Here is a 6,112-nt window from a genome sequence, read left to right as displayed (position 1 = left end):
AATTTCCTCTTTTTAAACTCATCCTTTCACTACTTGATGATTCACTACTTTCGTCACTTTCAATCTCTATACTATTTCCCCACTCTGATCCATTCACAGCACAGCTGTGTCTACCTGCCTTATGTTTTGTCCACAATTCTTTCACCAATCCACGGGTCTTCCCAACTGGATCCTGATCATTTCCTCGATGTCAGCTTCCTTGAATCCAACTTAGTCTTTTTTCTTTATCTTCATCAGTTCCTCTTTCACTCCTTTTCTTTGTCTTTTTAACCATCTACCTGTAACTCCCAATTCCAACTCGTTTAGCTCCTCCGACCTCACAACCATCCGCTACCACCTGCCAACAGCCGATTCTTCACCTCTGACGCCCTCCTTCTTCTTCTTCTTCCTTATAATTAATGGCAGTTGGCATACCAACTTGGTGTATTACCGCCACCAACTGTTTGGGGTGTGGAGCTTCAATGCGGAATTAGACGCCTGTATTATTCGTAAAAAAAAAAAAAAAAGGACTGGGGGTGTAATCTTAAATTCTATTAAAAAGACCTGTTTCCTTTAAATACCGCATGAGAGCTGGCCATGCTGATGGTTTAACTGAAGAAAAAGAAAGTAAACCCTCTACTGTTAAATGTGTGTACCCTAAACCTTTGACGTCTTCTAGTAGTGTGGTTCTCTCTGTGTTGTATGCTTCACACTCTAACAATACATGTTCTACTGTCTCGTTCTTGTCACAGTGAGTGCAGAGTCCTGTTGTGTGTTTCCCTAAACGTCTGAGATTGTGATTGAGATATGTATGCCCAATTCTTAGTCTTGTAACCACTGCTTCTCCCCTTCGCTTCCCTGACGCCCTCCTTCTTCTTCTTCTTCTTTTCCTTTTATTGGCGGATTGCAAACAACTTATAGGTGCATACCGCCACCTACTGTACATGAGTGTGTAGCTCTATGGTTCCACCTACTATATTCTATTTTTTAATTTTGTGTTATGTAAAAATAAAAACAATGCTTTATTAATTTCCATATTTTCTTCCCTATCTCCATCGGTCCCTAAAATTCCTTTAATACTCCATTCTCTTCCTGTTTCCATAATTACTTTCCTCATCCTCTCTCTTTCCATTGCATATTTAATACAATTCATCAAAACATGATCCACATTTTCTTTTTCTGCACAACCCTCACATATATCATTATTTCTCTTCCCTATTATATACAAAAACTCATTCAAGTATGTGTGTCCAGTTCTTAGTCTAGTAAAAATTATCTCTTCCCTTCTGCTTCTTTTTCCATAATTTTTACATATTACAGATTTTTGAACCCTATATAATCTTCTTCCTTTCTCATCTTCATCCCATATTTTTTGCCATATTTCTGTTTCTTTCTTTTTAATTATTGATTTACCTTCCCCTTTCCCAAATGAAATCTGATCTTTATTCTGCTTTCCTAAAGCCTTTTTTGCTATCTTATCTGCTGTTTCGTTTCCTTTCACCCCTTCATGTGCTGGTACCCAACAGAACTGAACCTCTATTCCATACCTATATAACCTATATAAACTCTGATAAATTTCTATTACCAGGTCTTTCCTACTATTTCCTCCTGAATGAATGCTTTCTATTGCAGCTTTTGAATCTGTACAAATTACCACCCTATCCGGTCTAACCTCCTCCACCCACTGTAAACTAAAAATAATTGCAACCATTTCTGCTGTGTATATAGATAAAAGGTCTGTTAATCTTTCACATATACATATATTAAACTCTGGGATAAATATCCCTATACCCACATTTCCCTTTAAAATTTTTGACCCGTCTGTGTATATTTTTAAAAAACTATAAAATGATTGTCTGATATATATGCTAGATTTAACCCCAACTTCATTATGTTTCCATTCTCTCTTCATTTCATGTATTTTTAAGTCAACTTTTGTTTCTGGAAACAACCATGGTGGCACAGCACTAATTGGATTATTTTGTGAGAATGTCTTATCCTCCAGCTCGTACATTTTTGCCCATTCATTCACATTCCATCCAAATCCCTTTCTTGTGAATTTAGAATATTCCCAACAATTCTTTATTATGCTTTTTGCTGGATTTCCTTCACTACTGCTTTTAACTCTGATCCAATATGACAGTGATATTCTGACCCGTCTTATTTCTAACGGAGTTTCTCCAGCCTCTACTAAAAGAGCGTTAATAGGAGTAGTCTTAGTTGCTCCAGTAGCTATTCTTAATGCCCTATATTGTAATTTATCTGCAATTTGTAATGATGTTTTTGCTGCTGCTTCATATACTATACAACCATAATCTATTGCTGATCTCATAAGAGCTCTATATATATTCAATAATGACTGTTTATCAGCCCCCCAATCATTCCCAGCCACTGCTTTCATGAGATTTATTACTTTCTTACATTTTGTTTCTAGCTGCTTAATATGCGTTTTCCATGTATATGAACTATCTAGCCATAATCCTAAATATTTGAATTCATCTACTCTTTTTATAGGTTGATCATATAACTTTATCTCTCCTATATCAATATTCCTTTTATTAGTAAAAATCATATAACAGGATTTACTTACCGACAATTTAAATCCCCATTCATATGACCATTTTTCTATTTTATTAACAGCTCTTTTAATATTTTTAGCTAAATGTGGGACATTCCTTCCCCTCATCCATATAGCTCCATCATCTGCATAAAGTGCTGATTTAATGCATTCATCTAGATTTAAGAATATATCATTAATCATAATGTTAAAAAGTAAAGGACTAATTACACTTCCTTGAGGAGTGCCGTTTTCTACTTTAAAATCTCTTGAGTATTCATCCCCAACTTTAACTCTAATTTTCCTTTCTGTAAAGAAACTTGCTATCCAGTTATACATTCGTCCCCCTATTCCCATATTTTCCAACTTTATCAATAAACCTTCCCTCCACATTGAGTCATACGCTTTTTCAATGTCAAGGAATACTGCTATTATCAATTCTTTCATTTTTAATCCTTTTTCTATATCATTACTAATTCTCACTAATGCATCCATAGTAGACTTTCCTGTTCTGAATCCACATTGATAACTACTTATTATCTGCCTCTGCTCTAACATATACCCCAATCTTTTTACTAATATTTTCTCCATCCATTTGCATAAGTGAGATGTCAATGCTATTGGTCTGTAATTATTTGGATCTGAAGAATCTTTTCCTGGTTTATTAAATGGGAGGATTATTGCAGTTTTCCATTTCTTTGGAACTTCACCTTCTCTCCAAATTTTATTAAAAAAATTGTAATATTAATTTTAATGTTGCTTCCGGTAACCTTCTAAACATTGCATAGCATAAATTATCCTCCCCTGGAGCTGAATATCCAGTATCTTTAATAACTATTTTTATTTCATTCATACTTATTTCTTCATCTAATGCTGAAACTGATCTATCTTTCTTTTTATAAATATGATTATATTCTTTTAATTTTTGTTCTTTTTGATTTCTATGTATATTTCCTAAATGCTCCCCACTATGCACTGCTGCAAAAGCCTCACCCAAAACATCTGCCTTATCTTTATTTAATACCACAATTTCTTGACCTCTAACCAATGCTGGAATTTTAACTTGACTTCTATTCCCACCCATTTTCTTAAACATTTTCCAAACATTTTGTAGTTTTACTTCTGCTCCTATGGAAGAACAATAAGTTTCCTTCTTAGCCTCTTTGATTATTTTACAAGCCTCTGCCCTTTTCTTCTTATATTTAATAAGATTTTCTCCTGTTAAATTTTTCTGTAGATTTTTAAAAGCTTTATTTCGTTCTTTAATCACTCTGCTACAATCCTCATTCCACCATGGCACAATTTTTTTCTTCCCTTTAATAATTGTTTTTGGAATACTTATTTCTGCAGCATTAAGTATATGTTCCGTTACCTGTTTAGTACACTCATCTATATTTCCTTTTAATGTTACTAAATGACTTGTTTGCTCACATATTGTGTTAAAAATTTGCCACTTAGCTTTATTAAAACACCATCTTGTTATTTTTAATTCATCTTGTTTAAATAAATTATCTTTAATGATTGTACTAACAGGATAGTGATCACTTCCTATTGTGGATTCTTCCCTCACACCCCAATTACAAGAACTAACTATCGAATTGGATACTAATGTTAAGTCAAGACATGACAAAGTACCTTTATATATGTCAATTCTTGTTCCTTGTCCATTATTAAGACACACCAGTGACCTTTCATCCATTATTTCTTCCACTATTTTACCATTATTATCCGTCTGTCTGCTTCCCCATAGGCTATTATGTGCATTGAAATCCCCACACCAAACTTCTCTTCTCGTTATTGATCCTGAAATTTTATTAAATACCTCACTTTCCAACTTTTTACATGGATTATAGTAGTTGAAAATCCTAATATTACCAATTTTTTCCAAATTAAATATTTCTACACTTACACATTCATACTGCCCAGGAACTTGATGTTCTCTATATGCCAATCCATCTTTAATGAAAGTTGCACAACCTCCTCCATTACTGTTGTTTCTCCTATCTCTTCTTACAGAGCTGTAACCGGGAATTTTAAAATCCAAAGATGGTTTTAACCAAGTTTCCTGAACACAAATAACATCTGGAACTATTTCTAATTTATGTATATATTTTTTTAATTCTTGACCATTTACTATAAGACTCATAGCATTCCATTGAAGAATATGTATGACCATTTTTTTTTTTTAATCCTTTTCTTGATCATTTCCAACTGTACTCAGAAGTTTGTGTATTTGATCTGCTTGGACCTCTTTCATGTCTAGAAACCGTCCTGCTGCTTCTACAACCGTTTTGATTTTATCACTTTTCTTCTTCATTTGCACTGTAACATTTATAATGTGACAGATAAATGCCACAAAATTATCTTTTTTCACCACCATTGTATTTTTATCCACATTACATTTGTGTTTACATACATTACTTTCATCTGTTGAACTGACAACGGTTTGCTTTTCCTTTCTTTGTGATTTATTTTCCTGATTTAAAACTTCTTGAATTGTTTCTTTATTTCCCAAGTTATTTATACTTTCTTTTCTAACTTTCCTTAATGCCTCAGCATATGACACCTTCTCTGTTATTTTTATTCTTTGTGCTTGCCTTGCTTCCCTCTGTACTATGCACCCACCATATGCTGCACTATGTTCTCCTCCACAATTACAGCATTTAACTTTGGCGTCTTTCTCACATTTTCCATACTCATGCGAACCTCCACATCTTGCACACCTTATTTTCCCTTTGCATTCCTTAGCTACATGACCCATTCTCTGACAAATATAACATCTTATTGGATTGGGAATGTATTCTCTGACCCTGAAGTTTATGTATCCGATCTGCACAGATTCTGGTACAACATTCTCAAACTGCAATATTACTGCCATGGTGTCTTTAACAACTCCATCCCTTTTATGTTTTATCCTTGTAGCTTCAACAACTTTGCCTCCTTTAATCTCTTGTTTGATTTCATCAACTGTCATATCAATGGGAACACCTGTAATCACTCCTCTTAACCTTGCAGCTGCGCCAGGGATGAATGTTTTGACTCTCTCACCTACCAAATTTGTCATTTTGAGAATCTGTTCTTGTTGTTTTTTACTAACAGCATAAATTAATATCTTTCTATTATTCATAATCCTGGCTGACTTGATTTGTCCAATTTCTTTCTCTATTGCTTTAGTTAGTTTAACCGGATGTAAATGTCCTCCCTCTTCTTTGAACTCGACTGTAACTTTCCACTCCTCCTCCCCATTTGCTCTCTCTCCCTGCACTTGTTTTCCCGGGCTTGTATTTGTTTTTGTCTTTTTACTTCTTTCCTCTCTAATCTCACTCCCATCTGACCAACTTCTATCTCTTTCCTGTCTTTGCCTCATTTCTCGCTTTCTCCTTGCAGACCTAGACATCATCCACTCCATTTCTTCTCCACTATTTCCACCTGATGTGGAAGCCATAAAGCTACATTCAATGTACAGTTTATGCAATCCGCCAAACAATTCTCAGCTCCTACCAACTTCTCACTCCGCTCGTAATCCTCCTCTCCAACCCAGTCTGTTTTGGTCCGTGCGGAATTTTGCAAGTTGTC

This window comes from Fundulus heteroclitus, chromosome 8, assembly GCF_011125445.2.
Source record: "Fundulus heteroclitus isolate FHET01 chromosome 8, MU-UCD_Fhet_4.1, whole genome shotgun sequence".
NCBI classification, from domain to species: domain Eukaryota; kingdom Metazoa; phylum Chordata; class Actinopteri; order Cyprinodontiformes; family Fundulidae; genus Fundulus; species Fundulus heteroclitus.
The sequence above is the reverse complement of the archived record's forward strand: the minus strand, read 5'-3'. Positions refer to the sequence as shown.